The sequence below is a fragment of the Stenella coeruleoalba genome, assembly GCF_951394435.1.
Source record: "Stenella coeruleoalba genome assembly, chromosome: 6".
NCBI lineage: Eukaryota > Metazoa > Chordata > Mammalia > Artiodactyla > Delphinidae > Stenella > Stenella coeruleoalba.
In genome coordinates, this window is record NC_137151.1 from 53,319,933 (window position 1) to 53,344,326 (window position 24,394).

Genomic DNA, 24,394 nt, shown 5'->3' on the forward strand with positions numbered 1-24,394 from the left:
AATGCCTATCAGAAGCTCATAATGTATGAGGTGTTTTGAATGTTTTTTAGCTTATTTAGGTGCATAGTAAATGAGAAATCTAGCAGGTCTCTGTTCAAAAAGAGCACATCATGTTATTGATCTAAAGCAGTAAGGAAATATGTAGCATTCAAAATATGTAGAAAGCTATTAAGAAATAATTGTCTTGAAGGATATTTGTAATTTCTCCATTTTCCTCAACAAACATGATATATAAGGCACTTAGTTAACTTCTATTAAATGTCAGATTACAAAACTTCCAAAGGACATATTTATGTACAGTGTGTTTTGTATTTTAAATTATATTCTGGCTTAGAAGTAGGATATTACATGTAAAAAAAGCAAACAACGACTGAGTAGCTTAGGGGATCGACTTTCCTGTTACCTCTGGGACCTGACTTTAAATCTGGCTTTGAGCAAACTGAAGAAAAATCATTTCAATCTAATGGCAGCAGCAAATAAAAAAATCAGATAATTTGAGTTCCTTGAAGGTGGCAGCAAGCTTTTTGCTTTATGAAGTGTCCAGAATTCTGGGCTTTAAAGGGAAGAATTGGATTTGGAGGATGCATGCCTCACTATAAATTGTAAACTACAAAAGATGTTGAGTATAATTTGCATCTGTCATAAACAGTACCAGCCCTGCTCATAGCATGAGCCTTAACAGGGGGGCATGAAGTCTTGAATCTTGCTGAGAAAATAGATTCATTTGTCTCACCCAGAATTGGTAGTGGTGGCTGCATTAACATCAAGATTCTAAAAAAAAATATTTTAAAGCTTTTTGGTTAGAAGTGGATAAAGTTATCTGAAAAATGTTCAAGACGAAAATGGGAACAATTATTTTTTTTTAAATGAAACAAGGCCGCATGGCCAACCCGATATACAAATAAAATAGATGCATTTGCTTTTAAACAGCTACAATTTTTCTTCGATGATTCATATTAAATTAAGCTCACCAAAAGGAAAAAGAAGGTAGACTAAAGAAATCATTGTGTTCAGATGAAGAGCAAAGCAGTTAAAACACACCCTTAGTCCTTTTAGTTTTAAGACAGAGTAAATTCCTGTGAAGCTTTCACATGATTATTGATACTGACCTGTAAAATTTTTTATTCAAATTCATACATTTTACAAGATATTTGCATCGGGTCTGTAATCTTATGGAAATGATTAAAACAAATGCAGGAACATCATTAAAAATCTTCTAGCCCCTAGTAGAAGAAGCAATCTGGCCTATCAGGCTTCTTAGATAAGCTACGAGTACCACCCCACTCCCCTGCCAATGGTTTCATATAAATTATTTATATAAGGATAATGTTAGTTTTTCTTCTGAGAGTAGAAAAACGGGATTAATGTGAGGATCAACACTGAAGCCGTTTTCATGGGCTCCTTGTATATATAAACTATATTCATGGCAATTATTTTAAAAATTAGAGCTGGCCTTCACCCCAGGTGACAGTAGGAGCTGTGGGGAAAGGCAGGAATCCTGCTAAAGGGTTTCATTTCTGTTCCTAAGTAAGCATCACTGCCCAGGAGAGAGAGGGCACTCATACACCTGATAAATAATGTTGGGTGTTCACAGTTGCTAGTATGAGAAAGGTAATGAAACAATTAGTAACGGAGCAATTAATGACATTATTAAATACACCGTGTATGAACTGCCATTAAGAAAACTGGTTATGAAGTACATTTTGTTGGGAAATGCAACCTAAAGCAAATAAAATCTCGCACCATCAGAGGCATAAATAAAATTAGTCTGGGCAACGGGTGTTTACAATTATAGTAGATGACCTATCTGCTACTACAAGAGAACTTCCTTTAGTTCACATCTTAGCTTGATTTCAGGTACTCAGTTTGGACTTAGTGGAAAAATATCATAATATGTTAATAACCGTACTGCCTTGTGGCAACATGCATCCAAATGTTTTACACACTTTTTCAAGAGAATCTTTATACTTGACATTTTTATTGTCATTACCCAGACACAGACCATAGAGTTGTGCCTGATATGTGTGACCAAAGAAAGGGCTCTGCAAAAGAAGCCCATTTTTATTTTAATTGAACTAAATAATGGAATGATCAACATCAATTATTCCCATGTTACCATTTTAGAGAACCAACTTATGTATCCGTTCTTTATCTAACGATTCACAGATCCAAAAGCAAATCATCTAGTAAACTAGTAGAAGAAGCAAGAGTAAATACTAAATACTAGTGTCCTTGAATCAGTTCTACGCCACTGACAGAACCTCTAAAAGCTGCTCCTTGGCACACTACATTCTAAACAGCCTGTCCTAACTCAATTCTAATGTCAAGAAGCTACCCACACAAAGAAGGCTCTGAGAAAATCTGATCAATCCAAGACTGACCAAGCATCAGAAACTCTTCCATCCAAAACTGAATTAATCTGCTGTGTCTGAGTATAGGACATCCCACCTAAGAATACAAAGTCTGGATTCCCCAAATATATCTGTAGAATAGAATAGAGGACAAGGAATGGCTAAAATATAGACATGGAAAGGAGTATAGATTTTGGCTATTCTTCAATTTATGCGCCATGACGCCCATCCTACCACAAAATAAATAATCTAAGGTGATGGCGGACTGCTTATTTTTCTCTGAAATCCTCACCTCACCTAGTGAGTGATGGGTACATAATTTTTTACAATAGCAACGTCGAATCTTCCATTTAGAGTTCTCTTTAAAGACCATGGAGTTTACATTCATCATTTTGTCGATGAAAAAACAAGGTTCAGAGAAATGAGATGGTTTGCCCAATGCCGTATAATTAATAAGTGACAGGGTTTCAAAGAGACCCAGATTCCCTGGCTCCAAATCTACAGTCCTTTCCAATACACTACATAGTTGCTGACTGATATAAAAATGTAGTATAAAATCTAGGTCTCTATTTTTTCTATTTTGACTTAGTGAGAAGTCTCTAGGAGATTAGTGTTTTTCATCTGAATAACTAATACTCTGGCTCATGATTAAAGCATATGTTTTAAAACTATTCCCTTAGAAATTGAATTAAAATTGGAAACAACCTAAACATCCACTTATAGGTATTTAATTCAATAAATAATGACATATTCATACAGTAAAATGCTGTTAAGCCATTTGAAAGAATGAGGTAACTCCTCATGTACTGGCATGAGAAGATATTCTTAAATGTTTAAAAAGCAAGCAGCAAAAAAATATGTATGGAATGATCATTTTAAAATTCTATATTTCGTTATATGAGGAAAGGAAGTCTGACATAACACACACCAAATGTTTACTAGTAGGTATCTCTGGGAATAGAAACAGAGGGGCTGGGAGGGAGAATTTCATAACCAACTACATATAATTCTGATTTTATTTCAACAAGGGTATTCTTGCTTTTGTAGTTAAAAATTAAAAGGTAAAACTAAGTAATTCCATAAAATAAAATCCTAATTTTTACAGGCATATTGATATTTATGAAGATCAATTGATATTTATGAAGATCAGTTCTTTGAGGGCTTTTTATTTTTCAAATTGTTATCACATTTTGAAGTGCAGACAATTTTTGGTAAGCAAAATGTCCAGTGATTCTTTTAGTATCTTGCTAAATATTTGCTACTTTTTCTTCAATATGGGTAAAAGTAATTATCTGTGGTCATAAAATAAGTTATGGAGTATCACATTTTTATCAAATAAGAGGAAATTATTCTATTCTATTATAATTAATATAGTGCTATTTTATGCAGGGAAATGAGAAGAACCAATTGAGGGTTTTTTTGTGGCGGGGGTTGAAATTTTAAAATATCATTTCCAAGGACGTTGGTGCGCATTTCTTAGTGGAAATATTCAAAAGACAAAGCAATTCTGTTGTTTGGCAACTGTCAATGACTCTGCTATGCAATTTCAACATATAATATTTGAGCCCCTCAATTTTCTAAACATACAGCATATTCTTGGAATAAAAATATGCAACCTCATGTGGATTTAGTAAAATCATATCTGTTAGGAATTTGGAGCTCCTCAAAAGAAGACATTCTATAGATATTACATTTGAAGAACCCCAGAATTGCCTATTTAGTGTGCAAAACAAGAGTTTATCAGAACATCAATTTGTGAACTCCCTTTTCATCTGAACCTCTGATTTAGCTAAGATTTTTTGAAAATGTTAATGTGTCATATTACTTTTGAAATCTGTATTTAACAACAAAACATTATAACTCAGAATACACATTACATTTTTAAAACATAAAAATTTCTGAAATAAAATTTATACCTGTGAAATAAAAAAAAAAAACTGTTGAGAGATGTTGTTTTCTATGTGATGAATACATCAGTTTTCTTCTCAATGCTGAGAAGTAAATGAAGGTGTTGTTATACATTTATTCTAGGAAAAAGTGCAATAATTTTAAATTTAACAATTGCATATCAGCAATACATTCCTGCTTGAGTATTCAGGTCTTGTATAAGAATTATTTAATGGAAAGGAGAGCTTCATTTTATTTCTGATGAAACTATGTACAGAGAGGTTTGGTTGCTCCCCCAAAATATAAAGCAAGAAATAGAAAACCAAGTCAAGAACCAAAGAACAGCCAATGCTTTGCTATTCTCCAATACTTTTTATATTTATATGCATATCAACTACATATTTTGATGTTTTTAATTCCAGCATCTCAGATAAATACCTAGTTAGGAAGGACACATGTCTTCTGATCAAATTTTTCACAATGAAATATTTCATAGAACTTGTTGTGCTAAATATAGTTGTTCTTTTCAAATATTGATGATGGTACATTACAAAAATATGAATCAGATCAGCAGCAATATTAACATCCAGAAATGTGTGGCTACATATTCTTGTTTCTCAAATTTTTTAATCCCAGAATTAAACATATGCAGAATGACAAACAGGCATTAGAAATTGAAGTTTCAATTTCAAGACGCTGAGCTTCAAAAAACGAAGGCCAAAAGGCACACTGTTGTAAAAGAGACTTACAACACTAACTATGTGGAAAATCGCACATTAAGATATGATAAATGCAATTCACTAATGATCACCTCTGGTGATATTATGGCTTTGCAAGCATACTGCTTGTATTCATAGTCAGGAAAATAACAGTGATTTACCATTCTACTGCCAATAGTTGCTCTGGATTCCAGTTCTGTTGTTGTAGAAATACTTCTTAAAGCTGTTTTACAATAACAGGAAGGCTGTTTGTCTTCTGTTGTTGAGCTGAGACACTCATGTATGTTCTGTTAAATTAAAAATAGAGGAGGTCAGTTTATTTATTAGAATCAGGAAAACCAAAGAAATAGGAAAACCAGAAAGAAGGTTAAGTGAAGGAAGCTGTAATAGACAGTGGTTGGGGAAGTAAAGAGTTAAGAACAGGTTAATAATATCTAGCTGAATAAGAAGGAAAATATTTTAATAATGGAAGGCCCAGGAATGAGAATTGTGTGATAATTGTGTAAGGAACAATACAATTTACTCCTGCAATTGGCAATACTTGTCAAATGAAATCATACAGTTTGCGATCAGGAAGTATATTAACAAACTTCACCTTTTTTTCCAAAGATGTGCATGAAATCTGTACAATCAGAGGATGAGAATTTCTCAAACGTGTCCCTGCTTTTCTGGTGAATGATTTGCCTATTTACTAGACCAAGACTCTGTTTACTCTGATCTGAATTCACAGCAGAAATACACCCAAAGTTAATGCAAGATTAGCTAGGTGCAAAGAGATGCTTGTTACTTTTTAAAGAAGAATAAAAGAATTAAGAATAAATCCTGATTTCTAGAGAGGCAGAAACTAAGCCTAGTATACCCATCTGCTTGTATGTATGTTTGAAAAACAAGGCTCCTACAACTGAGTCATTGGTGAAACAATGACCAGAAACACACTTGATAAGGTCATGCTATGCTCGTCCATGATTGCTCTCACTGTCATTTTTGTGCAATGCTGTTCTTGGGGAAAGACCTTAAACATCTGTATCAGTTTGTTAGAGCTGCCATAACAAAGTACCACAGACTGGGAGGTTAAAACAGAAATTTATTTCTCACAGCTCTGGAGTCTGGAAGTCCAAGATCAAGGTGTTGGTGTCTCCTGGGGCCTCTGTCCTTGGCTTCCAGATGGCCACCTTCTCCCTGTGTTCTCACACGGTCTTTCCTCTGTGAGCATGCATCCCTGGTGTCTCTTTGTGTTTCTAAATTTCCTCTTCTTTTAAGGACATAAGTCATTGAATTAGGGCCCACCCTAATGGCCTCATTATAATTTAATCACCTCTTGAAAGGTCCTATCTTCAAGGCACTGGGTGTTAGGTCTTCAGTATATGAATTTTAAAGGGACACAATTCAGCCCACTAACAGCATCACTTGTAAACATCCACTGTAATCTATCACAATCTGTTAATCTGCAAAGAATACTATTTCATCTCTCTGAGCCCCTCAGTGTAACATGTAGATATTACACTAGATTGATGTTTTTTTCAGTTGTGTTCCTCAGAGTACTCTCATACTCAGTACTCAGTTGCAGACTGGTAGATGTTTAACAATGGCTTTCTGGAAAAGAAAAAGAAGTTCTGATTTGTAGCCTTTGCCAGTTTCCAGGATATAAATACCCTCCCCATGGCCATTTACAAGTTGCCAGTGTAACATCACTGAATGCAAAGTTGGGAAGGGATGCCAACAACTGGGTGTCCTGAGCCAGATGAGCTGAGTCTAGCACACCACTGCCAGGTACGTTGGTGGCTTCAAGGGGTAAAAACTTACTTTATCAGAACAGTGCTCCTTTTTATTTGTTTTATATTCTTGATATTCATTTTTCAAGTGGTTGGATTGACACCACAGAAAAAGTTTAAAAGTATCTAATTACCTAGTCTCTAAGATTTTCTAACACTATAAAACTTTTACTCTTGATTTTAGTATATTGTTTCCATTTTATTTTTGATAGACTCTAAATATCTTTTTTAAAAAGACAGAATATTGTTTCTTATTGCCTCCTTTATTTGAGTAGAGATGTGTGGTTCTTGAAACTCTCCTTGGAAACTTTTTGCAAGATATCTGATATAGCCTTTATCTATAGGATGACAGAACAATTGACCAATGTCCCAAAATTAGTCCATATAGTTATTAGCCTTTAATTCCTGTAAAGCTTCGACAGTCACTTGTCAGAGGCTGTTCAGGTCTTTTGAAAACATAGCATTTAATGTAAAACATCTTTGAGAAGAATGATGCAACTATTGAATGAATTTCTCTCTTCTAATGTAATAGTCCTTCTCCTATGCTCCTACTAATCTCTGAAATACCTTCATCAAATCAACAATTGTTTTGATCATTAAGTGTGTTTTCATTTCTATCTTTTAACACTCAGAAAAAATATCGTGTCTTTGTCTTTATACCTGTAGTACCTAGAATTTATTGTACACATTATAAATATTAGGGGATTGAAAAATTATTAACCAGTAGAAAAATTAATAATTAGTACTCAGAAGAATGAATCATTATTAATAATAAATAGTACATGGTGTGTTACATTCAGGAAAAAGGATAAAATGCGTGATTTTTAACTAAGAGAATTTTCAGACTGGAAGACTTTCTATATTTATATTAACGTGTTATTTTTAACTTTTGAAGAATTTTTAGCAAATCTTCCCCAAGGAAATTCTTAGGAATAAGTAAATAGCTTGTAATTTTATTTAGCTTCAGGAAAATATGTTAATGAACAAAGACTGCTGGGTAATTTGAAGAAAAGCGTGGAATAGCTAATGAACAAATTCTAATTTTATTAGTGAATAATTTGAATTATTAGGTGTAATAAATTTTGAATAATCACTAAAAAAGTGACTTCAATATTTGCAATAATTTCCTAACTCTATCACCATTAATGTTTGAAAATATTATAGTTATTGGCCATTACAATATTTCCTTGGTTCAACAATATTCTGAGGTCCCAACATGTATAAACAGTATAACTCAGAAACCCTGCACCATAATTTAGTCTCAAAAGTCAGCACCCCTCTTATAGCTCTCAAATTTATGCAATAAACCACATGTATTACTTAATACCACCCTACTGATCTCTGAGACTCACTAAATTCAATGTACAAATACAGAAAAATGATCATAAACACACACGCATTTACGTGAAAACAAGGAGGTTATATAAATATAGACACCATTTGGGTAGCCACTGTGTCCTATAATTGAAATGGCCAGATCTAACTGTTTCACTCTAAAATTAATCACTAATCATCCCTAATCGATTATCTAAGGTTTTTATTTTTTTAATTTTCTTTTTCTCTATTTTTTGGGTCAAAAGAGTATCTACTCAAATAAAGCTACCTTAAAAAATGTAGCTGGGTGAGCCTATTGTATTTCTAGAAATGTAAAGAGCAAACCTTTGAAATCCCCACAGTCACACAATATATCCCCAACCACAGGATTCCAGGTAAAGCAAACAAACCAAGCAACATTAAAAAACTATGCAGAAGAATTTTTTCTAATGAGATACAGCAAGTTTCTATATTTTTAATCTGTTACCTTCCTTTGGATATATCACCTGTCAATCAACTTTTATGTGTTTATGTAATTTTCTCATTTTCTCATCAAATGTACAAAGTATGTCTGTGGAAAACTTGATCTGAAATGGCCAAATAGGGTTAAAAAAACTGAAGATCAAACTGACATTTTACATGGTATCAAAAGGTAATCACCCTAAAAAAAATGTGAAGCAGTATTTATTTCTTCCCTTTTTGAACAGGCACACTGTGATGCTATCAATGAGACACCATATTTCTTTAAGGAAAAAAGCAGAGAAGTGTGTATTTAAAACTTTGAAATTGAGTGGAATTCCACTGATATCTTAGAGAAAAATAGAATCTATGGAACCTAAAGTTGAACTGACGCAAAGGAGGTGGCCATTAAACATCATGGCAGTAACATAATAAAGGAATTAGTATGTATGATTTAACAGAAATTGCTTACCAGGTCTAATTGTATTCCGTATAAATGTTCAGTCGTCTTAAAGGTCACCTAACACTTAGGACAAGAAAATGCCTAGCAACCTGTGGGAAACCTAAGAAAATCCACAATATCACTCTTTGAAACAACAGTATGCAAGAATTGTAACTTACAAGTAGTAAAATGTGTGGTACTCCCCTAAAATATTCTACCTTCCATTGGTGTGACTTTTTAGAGGACACCAGTGCATCATATCGGTTCCCTTAAACTAGTTTTTCTTCCTCAAATGACTATAAATATAGGGGAAAAAGTTTGATATTTAAGCATATGTATGTCAAATCTAATAAGTGAGTGTGTGTGAGAGATCTTTTATCCTTAAACCAAAGAAATTTGAAGTATTGTTTTGCTTATCTTTTTTCAAGTTTTTCAAGAGGGTTTCTTTATAATGAAGGCAAATTCTGTAAATGAGAGATCAGTGAAGACATCAGTTTGAAACTGTAATTTAGAAGGTACTAGTAGGAAAGGCAAGAATGAGGTTCATAATCTGTTAGTGCCTTGCATTGTACTAGCAAAATACCATATCATCAATCTCCTTTCTTTTTCTGTGTCTGACTCTGCCACCTTCTTGGCTTGCACACCCGGAGGAGCATAATTATAGGCATGTAACATATGCATTGTGACTTTGAAGGTATGGAATTTAAATTACTTCAGTACATAAATCACCCTTAGCCTGTAAGTCCATATTACTGTGCAAATGAGGAAAACCTAGTGCTTGTTTACCATACTTTGGAAAACTTAAAAAAAAAAATCTAGTACATTGCATAATTATTGGATTTGTAAAAACATGTTTTGATAAAATTAAATGGGCATTTAGTTTGTTCAAAGCTACTTTCCATAACACATTACACAGCATAAATTTCATATAACTGCTCACATAGCAACTTATAAATATACCCATATATTTTCCTTCACTTTAGCATTAAAGAAAAAAGTGATTAAAGCTGTAGCATCCAACTCTCTTTCACTTACAGCATTCCATTTGAGCTAAAAATCTCAAACTATAATAATTAATCCAATAAGCCTGCAGCAAATATATGCATCTGACACTATTACCCTCCCTTTTTCCAAATGTTTCATAATAACAGACAAAAAGTTTGTGTGGCTGGTAAATACTACAAATTCAACAACACATAAATGTATTACAGAATCCTTCCAAAACCTGAAGTAGACATCCATTATACTCCAAAAACCAAACACAAACAGAAGCCCAAACTTTAATATACCCTATATTAAGTTACGGAAAGCTTGCAGAACATTTTGGCTTTAATTATTATCTTCTGAAAAGCAGTGCATTGTTCTCTGGAGCATGAACAACTAAGGAAGATTAGAGTTCAGTGAGAGCTTCCATTTATTCTAAAAATTTAAGAGACAAAAATGTATGAGTTCTAAGAAAGGGAAAATAACCAAAATCAATTAATATATGCCCTTGTTTTTCAAACAGTTCTGATGGAGTTGGTCTCAGTCATTTTTTAAATACCAGGCCCTAAAGCATTTTTTTTCAATCTCAAGATGATTATGTAAATACTAAGTAGCTCATGCTAAAATGAATTCCTCTATGAAATTCATTTTACACTTGAGAATAACACCCCTTTCCCCCACCCGAAAAATGCCAGATCTCCTGGTTGAAATGTGAATTCTGCTTCTATAAAATTTTTATCTATTTAAAAATTTTAAAATATGTCCCAAGAAGAGCTAAGGTAAAAATGAAATGAAAGTAAAATAGAAATAAAAGATCAAGACTATATAGAGTAACACTGGTCAATGAAAATATAATAAAAGTCACATGTGTAATTTTAAATTTTCTAGGAGCCATAATCAAAAAGTAAATAGCCATATTCAATTTAAAGTATTTTATTTAGCCCAGTGTAACCAAAATATTATCATTTGATCATATAACACATATAAAACACTCTTAATGAGATTTTTTTAATACTAAATCTTGTAAATCCAGTGTGTATTTTACATTTATCCACATCATGATTTGGACACTAAATTTTCACTGGAAATTCTTTTTCTGTATTTAAACTTCACACAATTTACAGTTGAAAAAGTAGATTTACATACCCAAATTTTCCAAGCATACTTAAAACTTTTCCAATAACAAAATTAAATATCTTTTCAAGTTTAAATTAATTAAAATAAAAACTTATTTCTATAGTCAGATTAGCATATTTAAATAGTTTCATATCCACCTATGGCTAGTGGCTGCTATAATGGACATTGCATAATACAAAAATAATAAGGATAATTAAAACCTTAACAAGAAACACTAATGGCTTTATTATCTAATTAAATATCTAATACCTTATCCTACAATTTTCTACCATATTTGAAAGAATGTAAGCTATTGTTTTTTAGTTAGCTAAATTGCTATATATGTAAACAGCATATAAACTCATTCACATTTTAAGTTTCCAATTGGTAGACACAGTATTTTCTACCCTATATTTAGCTGAATACATTTTAAAGTTTGTGAAAGTATTGCATATGATTGCACTCAAAACATCTGAGTAAGGTGTCTTGGATGGGACTTTTAGGACTTTTAGGATGACCTATACCATCTTCCAACTACTTAAGTTCATGGCTTACATTTATTTTTAAGAGTCTTTTGTTGAAAGTCTATTTTTAATTCAATAAACTTGGCCAAGTTCATGTTTACTACCAAATTATGATGCCAAATAATGGAGTAGCTTTAATCTATTGGGAATATTACATTCTTCATATTTCTTGCTGTAAACTGGGGACTCTCTCAGCTCCTATAAACTTCCCCACGTCTTAGCCATATGGCCCTCTTGCAGGTGAGCAGCTTATTTCTTCACAGCCAGAAGGAGAACTTTCTCCTAATCCACTAAAATAGATTCTTTTATAAAATAATACATATATGACTCTTGCTCATATAATGTAACCTCATAAAGGGAGTAATTACCCCATCATATTCATAAGTTCCTCCAACACTCAAATTGGGGGTCTTTATACAGGATTGTACACCAGGGGCAGGAAACGTGGGAGCTATCTTAGAATTTTGCCTACTAAAAATAGGTATGCTAAACAAAAGGAAAAAAATTAAAAGGGCTATTAATACTAATTTTGGGCAAGTAAAAATTCAAGAAAAATACAATAGGCTCCATCCATGTGGAAAATTTCTATCAGTAAAAATTGCAATTTGTGTAGAATATAAAATAGTCTTGATGGTTTATGCACTAAAAATCAGAGCACCAAAAAATTTAAAGGAAAAACATTTTTAGAAATAGGAGGAGAAATTAATAAAAATCTAAACATAGCTTAAATGTTTCCCATAATTTGACAGAAAATGTAGAACATAAAGAAGAAGATGGAAGATTTAATTAGGATAAATAGTGAATTTGTTTGGTGAATACACCCTACTTTGTATTATAATCCAAATGTAAGTAGACTTGCATTTCACAGTAAAAAAAAACTAAGTCCATTTTTCAAATATTCAAGGAATATGAACAAAAACCATAAAATGTCAAATTATTTCAAAATATTAAAATATTGCAAGCTACATGCTCTAAAAACAAACTGCTAATTAGCAAACATAAGTTGATGTAAAAATATAAAAAGGAAAATAAAATAAAAATTAAAGCAGAAATTTAAAGATATGTATCCAATACCTTCCCCCTACAGACAAATAATGTAACTGATCAATCAAACCAGAAGCTGTACTTATCAGGAATATTTGCCTAAAGTTTTCTTTTCTTGTGGTGTTCTTATGTGGCTTTGATATCAGGGTAATGCTGGCCTTGTAAAATGAGTTTGGTAGTGTTCTCTCCTCTTCAAATTTTTGGAAGGGTTTGAGAAGCACTGGTGTTAATTCTTTAAGTGTTTGGTAGAATTCACCAGTGCAATCATCTGGTACTGGGCATTTCTTTGTTAGGAGTTTTTTGATTACTTATTCAATTTCCTTACTCATTATTGGTCTGTTCAAATTTTCTTTTTCTTCATGATTCAGTTTTGGAAGGTTTTATGTTTCTAGGAATTTATCCATTTCTTCTAGGTTGTCCAACTTGCTAAGAGATTAGATCTGAAAAGTCCTCACCACATACACACACACACACACACACACACACACACACACGCTAACTATGTAAGGTGCTGGATGTATTAACTAACCTTATTGTGGTAATCATTTTGCAATATATACATACATCAAATCATTACATTGTACTTCTTAAATTGATACATTTATATGTCATTTATATCAATAAAGCTATAAAAATATTTTTAAAAAACCAAAAGCTGGTGTTACTAAAGCAAATAAACAACAGAATTTGATGTTCAGAATACTAAATATTGAAGGTTATGAATGAAAAAAAGACACACAATGCCAGATACGGAGAATTTCAAACATTTAAAAGATAATTTTACGTTAACTAATAAAACCTAAGTGAAAGAAGCCATATTTTCTAGGAAAATTTAGACAACAAAATTGCCTTGAGTAGTGATAGATATCTGAATTAAAAAATAAACATAAAAGAAATGGAAATGATTGTCAATTACCTAAATTAAAAATTAATTAGGCATAGAAGGACATTATAGGAGAGTTTTATAAAATTTTTAAAGAACAAATAATTTTTGGTTTTGTAATTAGTTCTAATACTTTTTTCCCCATTTCTAATACCAGATGATGAACTCTGGGTCTCAATCTTGGACTCTCATCAAATTCTGCAGTTTCTTTATCTTTCTATTCATCAACACATAGTCCTCTATCCAGTTTATTTACTTGCATTTAGGCATCTCTCTCTCATTTCATTTGTTTTCTGATACAATTTTTGACTTTTTTGTTTATATATTTATTTTTAAAATTAAGGTATAATTTACATATAATTACTCAGTAATTTTAAGTGTGTAGTTCAAAGAGTGTTGACAAAAGTATAGATATGTATAACCACTACCATAATCATAGTGTAAAACAGCTTCCTAAATACTTCTCTCATCCCCTTTGGCGTCAATCCCTTTCCCCATCCCTGGTCACTATTAATCATTTCTCCACATTGTTTTACTATACTTATTTCTTGTCTGGAATTTCATGTGAATAGAATCAGACAATATGTAGTCTTTTCTAATTTAGCCTAATCCTTTTAAGATTCATTTCTGTTGTATGAATGCATATTTTGCTCCTTTATACTGCCGAATGGAATCCCATAGTATGTAGATTTTTATTTTCCTTAACATCTTTTGAAGAGCAGGAGTTTTTAATTTTAAAGTTTCTACTTATTTTTTTCCTTCATAGTTCATGGTTTTGGTGACTTTTTAAATAAATCTTTACCTGATCCAATATCACAAAGATTTTGATGATTTCTTTTAGTATTTTTCAACCTATGATCTATTTTGAATTAACTGTGGGTAGCATGAGAGATGAGTACATACCTTGCACATAGTTATACAATTGTTACTGCACAGTTCGTTGAAAACATACTCTTTGCGCATTGAATCACCTCTGCACTATTGTCAAAATCAGTATATGGGTTCGTCTAATTTTGGACCCTATTCTGTTCCATTCATCTATTTGTGTATTCTTATCCCAATCCCACATTGTCTAAGTCCCGAAATCAGAATTCTAAGTCCTCTAATTTTTTCCAGTTTTTCAGAATTCTTTTTCCTCTTCTAGGATCTGGGCATTTCTATATAAACTGACAATTTCTACCAAAATTCCCACAAGAATTTTGATTCTGATTACATAGAATCTACGGATTACATAGAATCTACGGATTACATAGAATCCACAGATCAATTTGTAGTGAGTTGATATCTTTAAAATATTGAGTTTTCTAATCAATGAATATGGTATATCTTTCTAATTATTTAGCTATTCAACTTTAACTTTTTAGCTTTGTTTTGTCATTTTCAAACTATAAGTTGTTCATATACTTTCTGATATTCATCCATAACTATTTCCTAGTTTTCATGATAGGTTGATTTTTTTTAAGTTCATTTTCCGCTTTTTCATTGCTAGTATATAGAAAAACAGTTATTTTTTGTATACTGAATGTGTTTATTTCATCTGGGTCATCTGATTATTGGAAAAATTGTTCATAATATTTCCTTATTTTCCTTTTAACTTCTAAAAGATCTACAGTGGTGTTCTTCTTTCAATGCTAATTTAGGAATTTGTGTTGTTTCTTTTTTTCCTTATCAGTTTGGGTAGAGTTATATGAATTTTATTATTTTTCATTTTCATTTATTGATTTTTTTCTATTCTTGTTTAGTTTCCTTTTTTGCTGATTTCTGCTGTCATCTTTATTATTTTCTTTCTTCTGCTTACTTTTGGCTTAGTTTGCTTTACCTTTTCCAGTTTCTTAAGTGTAAGCTTAGCTCATTGATTTAAGATTTTTCTTGTTTCCTTTTCTGGAAATCTATTCTGTGTGATATTAATGTAGTCACTCTCACTTACTTATGCTTACTGTTTGCTTTGAACATCTATTTCTAGCCTTTTGGTCTATTTGTGTTTTGGTACTTAAAGAGCGTCTCATGTAGATTATATATAATTAGCTCTTGCTTTTTTTTTTTTTTTTTTTTTTGCTGTACGCGGGCCTCTCACTGTTGTGGCCTCTCCCGTTGTGGAGCACAGGCTCCAGACGCGCAGGCTCAGCAGCCATGGCTCACAGGCCCAGCCGCTCCGCAGCATGTGGGATCTTCCCGGACCGGGGCACAAACCCGTGTCCCCTGCATTGGCAGGCAGACTCTCAACCACTGTGCCACCAGGGAAACCCAGTTCTTGCTTTTTTAATACAGATTAACAATTTCTGCCTTTTTATTGAACTGTTTAGCCATTTACATTTACTATAATTATTGACATGATTATATTTATGTCCAGCATTGTACTGTATATTTTTGTTCTTCTGTTCCTCCATTTCTGCCTTTCTTGATTAACATAATCGAATATTTTGTAATATTCCATCTTAAGAACACTATTGATTTTTAGCTATGTCTCCTTCCATTGTGATTTTAATGGTATTTCTAAGAAAAGGAGTTTGTTTCTTAAATGTATATCAATCTACCTATAATTAATAGTAAAATAGTAAATTACTTCAGGAAAAATATGACAGTTTGTAAAAGTTTATTTCTATTTGTTTTCTCAATTTTAGTGTCATAGTTGTCTGCAATAGATGATAGGTAATATTATATATAATAAACTCAATAAGTGTTATAAATTTTAGTCATTTTTTAAAATAAGAGAAGAAAAAAAATATAGTTTTTATATTTACCTTTTCTGATGGTCTTTATTTCTTCTTATAGAAATTTACTAATTTACTAACTAGTACCATTTCCCTTCAGACTGAAGACTTCATTTAGCATTTCATATAGTTCAGGTCTGCTGGCAGCAAATTCTCTAAGTCTTAGTTTATCTTAAAATGTCATAATTTTGCCTTCATTTTTTACAGATTTTTGAGGTTAAATAGATGTAGCACAAACTTCACATACCTAAAAGATATAACATGATAAGGTTTTATACACATGCATGTGTGACTGTGTATTTCATGAAGGTTATACATATATAAATCATCAAAAATCAATAAATCAAGACAACAAACATTTTCATCACTTCCAAAATGTTCCTGGTGCCTCAATGTTTTATAGCCCCCCCTCCACCCCAGTTCTCAGGCAACCATTGACCTGTTTTCTGTCACTATACATCAGTTTGCATTTTGTAGAATTTTATTACAATTAGAAATACACAATCATCTTTACTTGTGGAGGATAACTTCACTGGATTTAGAAATTTTTTTGCCTCTTTTGTTCCTTCAGAATATTGAAAATGTCAAGCCAATGTCTTTTGGCTTCCATAATTTTTAATGAGAAGCAAGCCATTAAAGTTATTGTTGTTTTCCTTCATTATTGTTTTCAAAATTTCCTTTTTTATTGACAGTCTATATTTAAACTACTGTGTGTCGCAAACTGGATTTCTTCATTTTCAGTCAGCTTAGGGTTCTGTGAGTATTTGAATCTTTAAATTATTATTTTCTAGCAAATTTGAAAGGTTTTTGACATTTTTTTCAAATAATTTTTCTGTCATTTTCTCTTGCTTTTCTCCTCCTAGGATTTCAATTACACGTATGTTGGACTGCTTCATATATGACCACAGATCTCTGAGGTTCTGATCATTTTTCTTCAATCTTTTTCCATCTGGGCTTTAGATTGGGCAATTTACAGTGATATATACTCAAATCACTGCATCTTTCTTCTGCCATTCCAACATACTATTGTGTTCACCTTGCTATTTCAGTAACTGTAATTTTCAATTCTAGAACTTCTATTTTTTTAATAGTTTGCATTTCTCTGTTGAGACTGTTTATCTGTTCAATTATTGATGCCATATTTGTCTTCAAATATTTGAATACATTCTAATTTAATTCTTTGAACATACTTAGAATGGCTGCTTTGAAATCTTCCTCTGCTTATTTTATTATCTGACTTACTGTGAATGAGATTCTATTGATTCATTCTTTAAATTAAAAGAAAACTGTGCCTATGGGTTACACTTTTCTGTTTCTTTGCATGTCTAGTGGTTTGGTTTTTATTTGCCCATTTTAGATAATTTATTGAAGTGACAATGGACAATGTTCTCCTGATGGTTACTGGATTTTTTTCTAGTTGATAGTTAAGTTGCCAAGAATCAAATCACAAACTATTTCTACTCCAAGTCATGCAGCTACTTACGTCTGCCCTGTTCTTATGCTTTCCCATTGCTGCACTTTTACTTAACCTAATCCCTGTGGGACTCTCTTTTACATACAAAATTTAGCAGGTTTCCTTGCTTTTCAGGATATCCTTAAAATTCCAGCAATTGCTGGCTTTCAGCTTTGTAATCTTACCCTTGAGGCTTTCTGCACCCAAAGATATTTACAACTGGAGAATGCACTTGTTTTTGAAATGCATTAAATTCACATTTCTGGCTCCTTATTGCTCTAAGTTTCAACAGTATTTTTCTCTCTAGTCTCTGCCTTTCTTTTGGTGTGCCGTTTGTGGTGTCCTTTGCACATGCATAACTAAACTGTCAACCAGGGACTCAGACAATTTATGTCCTGAAGGGGTCTAATCTTTTGCTTTTTCACAGTTAGGGATTTCCCCTTTGAGTTTCTCAATGTTTTCCAGACCTGAATGCTTATCTCCGTTAACTTCAGTTGATAAATCTGTTGTTTTTCCACTATAATTTCTGTTTCTCCAATGTCATTTCCTTCAACCAGAGCCTTGGGGGGCTGGGCAGCACATGTGGGCCAGGAAGCTGCACACTTTCTTCTAGTTCTGTCATTGGCTACATTCTAGTGTCTTTAAATGTATATGTATTTTTATTTTATCTGCATTTTATAATTGTTTATATATTGGAGGCTTATGGGAGCATTTCAAATCTCTGCCTCATCAGTAGCTGAGTCTCTGATGCAATTATTTTTTATAATTCATGGAGCTAGACTAATAGTGTTGTAATAGTTCTAATAGTGTTCTCATTGATCATAAAATCAACATATATACACTACCGGATGTAAAATAGTTAGCTAGTGGGAAGCAGCAGCATAGCACAGGGAGATCAGCTTGCTGTTTTGTGATGACCTAGAGGGGTGGGATAAGAAGGGTGGGAGGGAGGCTCAAGAGGGAGGGCATATGGGGATATATGTATGCATATGGCTGATTCACTTTGTTGTACAACAGAAACTAACACAGTATTGTGAAGCAATTATACTCCAATAAAGATCTATAAAAAAAAATGGTGTTCCACAGGTAATGTAAATATGTTCATAGTATGAACTATACAATAACATCTTTATGAGTTTTTTAAAACTCATGACATCTTTGTTGTTTTAAAAAATAATAGCCCCTTAATGTGTTTGTTTGTTTGTTATTGTACTAATGAGAGTTGTAAAGTGAAGGAAACCCACAGAGAAGAGTCAAAAAATTTAAATTGACTTTAGATTTAGTCACTAATCTATATACTCATATATCAACATTTGAAAAGCATTTATTTCTTCTCAGAATACGTGTAGAACTAAAACATTAGGCATAAGGAATCCCTGAACTCAACATTCCTGAGAAAAAAGTTTTACCACGTTTTTGTGGAATTTTTTATTGCAAATCAGCGTAAAACTGCATGAAAAACTTTGTCAAAGTAGAAAAATATAACAAAATAGGAAACTATGTGGTTTTTCTTAACAGAGATATGGGACTTCCACACTGATGAGCATGAGAAAGTGAATTGGTTCCTATTGGCTCCTATTGGTTCATATTGGTTCCCACATATGAAACATTAGTTCCACTGGCAACATGGAAAAGTCACGTTTAAGGAGCATTTATGGAATTATGGCATTCAGGTAAAGACTTAAAATATATGAATCAGTTCTGTGTTTTAAGTCCAGAGGAAAACAATATAAAACGATTTTTCAGTGCATAAAGAAAAAAGGTAAAAATTACTTAATTTTCATTCCATGAGAATAAAAAGATGTTTTAAAATTCTTAAAGTATTTTTTCACTGTATGTCATACTCAGCCAAATCTCTTGAATCTCGGTTATTTACTTCTGTATCCTGAGCTGTAAGTGACCTATTTTTCTGACTGTAGATATGTTCTCCAGAAGTTTGTTTTACATTCAACACTTTTGATATTTTCACACCATTTTAACTTCAAGTTGGCATAAGTAGTGATGCTCTCACACAATTCTATCTTAGAATTTCACAAAAGGAAAAAAAATGTACAAACTTCCTGTTTCTCTAAAGAAGTGGAAAAAAAAAAGAATTGGTGGTGTGGTAAGCAGATGTTAAGACTATGGATAAAAAGGAAACTGTATTCATATATCAATAATCTACACATTTAAACAAGCTTATTAACTTCTCCCTGGGCATGATTATCTCAGTGTATTTCTATAATAAATTCCAGTGTATCGAGTGGGCAGAGGACTTTCGGCAGAGCTCATTCACACAATAACAAAATGTCATAACTGGTGGCAAACTCAATAGCACATGAGGGCATCAAGCCTAGGAAGAGTCCCAGAGTCAGGCAGCAAAGTCACTGATTATAGGTAGAGAAAACCACACAATTTATCATCCAAACCAGGACACCTTTAAGAGAGAAACACTGTTAATAATAACACTAGACAACAAATGATCCAAGACTCTACTGTGCAGGGCAAACCATATGTATGGTCTTCTTAGCAATAGGCAATCAGAGAGAAAAAAGGCAAATGCTAATATAAAGGAGTCAGAATTGCAATTCACCAACTTAGAGTACTCAAGAAGAATTACTTATAGCAACGAATAGTGTTTCCTGAAAGATATTCCTCTACTTTGATATCTGACAAAAATCTCAAATGTTCTGTAACTCATCCTTTCAAGTTAGCCAGAAAGGTACTTGCTAGAGCTTAAAGAGCCTGGACCAAAAGTGGCATTGTCCTGGGAGAGCTAGATATAATTTTTCAATCCAAATTTTGTGTCTCTTAGGCCTAAATGAAGAATCACATCTTCTAAGCCAGCTTTTCCCCAAACAAATCCTGAGAAACACTAGAACTGAGAGATATAACATGTTACTATAGCAAAAAATTATTCCATTGTTAAAAAAACTGGAATATTATGCTAAAAGAAAATTAATAATATTTGTAACTGTAGAACATCATAATCTTTAATATGCAAAGTTTACTGACTCTCTAAGAGTAGAGAGTAATAATCAATAATAATAATAATAAATAGTGATAAGTAATAAGCAGTTTTTCCCCCAAATATATTTGTCTTAAGTCAGATTTCACAGTAGCAGAACATGAGAAAGGCATTCTAGCACAAGTGATTTACTGAGAGAGTGCTTTCAGAAAGAAAATACAGTTTCAGCTGGAGACTAGCTTCAGTGTGATTCCCCCGGACAGCACAAATTGGACCACAAATTAGTCTCACTCTGTGGCAAGGTGGCTAGCTTTTTTGTACCCCTTTGCCAGTCAATCATTGCCTATGGGTTGCCTGGACTGTGGGTGTAGAGGAGATGCTACTGTTAAACAACAAAATTCAACTGAGTAAATTTGAAGATCTAATTGGCTTTATTCAACAATTCATGAATAGAACAGCATCCCATTAAGCAACTGGGAAGCATCTCCAAAGAGCTACAGAAAATGAAATGTTTATAAAATTAGAGAATGGATGGGACAAGGAAGTTGCAAATGAAAAAAGAATTATTTTGAGCAAGGTCACCTTCCTTTGGAAAACAAAGTAGTCTAATAGGCAGATTACTTCACTGGTGATGACCAGGAAATTCCAGACTGACCAGTTAAGATTACATTCCTGAAGAAGATCAAAACTGCAATCAGGTTAGGTTAGTCTTGGTTTGGTAATGTGAACTTAGCATAAATGACTCCATTTGGGGCCTGTTTCTTTTTTTTAATACCACCTTCTACATCAGACAGCTAGTGTTTAATAAGATGGTAATTCTTCAGAAAGAAAAAGAAAGAGTAGTGGTGAGTTATTAACAGCTAACCCTCACAGAAGCTGGGAGATGACTGCACCTGACAGTAAAAGTGATGTGGGCAGGGCAGCCTTCCTCTGACCAGGTAATTGTGTTTTCACAAAGTATCTAATGAGAAAAGTGTTCTATTAACACATCTGAAAAAACACCTCTCTGAGAAAATTATGCATCACACAGTTTCTGTATCTATTTTACACTCTGTTATGCTAAGCTCTGGGAAATCCATTCACATTCTAGCAGGGAGATCTCAAACTCTTCATCAACAGATAGTCTTCCAATAAATAAAACTACAAGCACCTGGGGCAGAAATCTTAACACCTGGAACACTGACAGAAAATTCATATAAGAAACTAACCTTTAATCTGTAAAAGCCAAATTTTCAGGTAATACAGAATCATCAGTATTTGAATTTTTTTTTTTAATTGAAAGGGGGTACGGAAATCTCAAAAATTCCAGTGCAACTTTTAGATTGAAAGATTTAGGGAGACACAATGTCTCATAGTTTGAATATGTGAGTAAGTAGAAGTACAGCTTGCAAAAAAAATATTCATTCTCAAAAAGAATGATAATACGTTTATGACATTAAGAAATATTTTCAATTTTAACCTAGTTCACAACCTAATAGTATTTTTATCAACTGAAATATTCAAAATAGTATTCCAATGTTTAACTACATTTACAATACCTAGAATTCAAAGACCAGTATTAAACTGCACAATTTCTAGAAGTCAGAAGTAATTAACTGAATTAGAGGATCTTAAATTTTCAAATGAAATTCAAATTTTCATTATTATTAAGTCAGTTGTATAAATAATAATAAAATAATATTCAGTATATATAAACATAATTTTGTAATTTTTAAAAGTACTACATTCTTTCACACTAACTACCCAAATAAGTTCACTTGAGAACATCAAAACTTAGGGTTATCAAAGATAGTAAATATTTTATTTTCTAGTTGAAATTAGCGTGCTCCAATCCATTAAAAAAATTTCATAAATTGGACTTCAGATCAAGTACTTCTAGCTTCAGAAGAGTGTTAAGGTAATAAAATAATAAGACAAACTGGTAGAAAATATTTTCATATCATACATCTGATAAAACTGTGAGACAATATGTGCATATATCTGATAAAATAGATCTGGATAAAATAGATCCAGAATATATAAAGAACTCTTAAAACTCAATAATAATAAAAAAACATTTAATAATGGGGAAAAGATTTGAACAGAGACTTTACCAAGGAAAAAACACAGAGCAAATAAGCATATGAAAAGATGCTCAACATCATCAGTCATTAGAGAACTGCCATTTAAAACCACAATGAAATGCCATTCCACACCTATTACAATAGCTAAAATTTAAACAATAACAATAGTGATAACAGCAATAACTAACAAGACCAAGAGCTGGTGAGAATGTGGACCTGGTGAGAATATGGAGCAACTGGAACTTTCATACATTGTGGTGGGAATGCCAAATGTTACAGCACCTTTGCAAAACAGTGGTAGTTTCTTACAAAGTTAAACATACTTACCACAACATGCACCCATCCCACTTCTAAGAATTAACCCAGTAAAATAAAAACTTATGTTCACACAAAAGCTTAAATGCAAATATTTGTAATGGCTTCCTTTATAATCACCAAAAAACAGAAAGAAAAAAAACTCAAAAAGGGAGTAGATGAATAATATATCATGGAATATTATTCAGCAATGACAAAGTAAAAATTGCTGATAAACACAATGACATGGATGAATCTCAAATGCACTATGCTAAGTGAAGAAAAGCCAGAATCAAAAGGCTACATACTATATGATTCCATCTATATGAAATTCTGGGAAAAGCAAAACTCTAGGGATAGAAAACAGATCAACGGTTGAGTGAACAATTGACTGTTTAGTCAATGGGGAAGTTTGTGGGGTGATGAAACTCTTCTATATCTCAACATGTTTGTGATTATAAAATTGTATATATTTGTCAAAACTAACAGAATAGTCACTAAAAGGGATGAATTTTACTTTATGTAAATTGTGCCTTAATCAAAAAATAGGAAAAAAAGTAATGTGAATCTATTTAATAAAGTGATTTTTCTTATCAGAATATTGTGGTTCTCTAATTAATATCATTTTGATGCTCTGGCTTGAACTGAAACTATATGCCACTTGCTATACTAGCCCACTCATGAGAAAACACATCACCTTCTGCAAATAAGTCAAGGAGGACTCTTTCAAACTTTACTGATTTGGTTAACCAGTTAGTGAAACTTTTAGAAGTTCAGTCAGTTTTTAAGAATGTACCTCAATCTAAATTTTTCTATTTATTTGTGAATTTTTTTACAAAACCATAATAAAATTGATTCTAATATCTGAATACAATCTAGAATATTTTGTCACATTTAAATGACTTTCCATACTGAAAAATTTTCTTTTATTTAAAAAAATCTTGTTGGGCTTTGTTCATTAAGAAATGAATCTGTCTCCATCAGAAGACTCTAAAAAATAATATTTATTCCAAGTAATCCTGTATGAATAACATTAAATCTGAATAAACAGAAGTTAGTTAATAATATTTTCAGTTTTCATGAAGTACATGAAGATCTATTTTCAAAGAAAAGAAAAAGATGAGAACTCAAGATAGCTACTTCTGTAAAATTCAGCTTGAGCAATCTCAGATTCCTTTATCAATTGAACTCCGTATAAAGGAGAAAATCTGGAAATGTCCCCAGAGTATGGTTCATGGCCCTCTAGTATTCTGTTCTAGTTTTATAAATGAGAAATCTTGTCATCTTATCATAGAGTCCCAGAAAATTGTAGCAAACTTTTTCTGCTAAGTGAACCTTAATAACCCTAACTTTAACTTCAAGGAAATTACCCTTGGAAACATTTCACAGCCCTGCAGGTTGCTGAGGATATAAAATTTTTTCCCTCTCCAA

General features: G+C 32.4%; 1 long non-coding RNA gene across 3 annotated transcripts in view; it reads right to left on the reverse strand.

The window, feature by feature from the left end:
• LOC307187986 overlaps positions 1-24,394 on the reverse strand; it is a 325,306-nt gene that overhangs the window by 94,667 nt on the left and 206,245 nt on the right. For 2 of the 3 annotated variants that reach the window (XR_013828777.1, XR_013828778.1), the window contains exons 4-5: positions 16,237-16,453; positions 5,119-5,244 (exon numbers count right to left, since the gene is read on the reverse strand). This is a non-coding gene — a long non-coding RNA (uncharacterized lncRNA). The remainder of the gene's footprint in view (positions 1-5,118; positions 5,245-16,236; positions 16,454-24,394) is intronic. The other variant, XR_013828776.1, reaches the window with a different exon arrangement.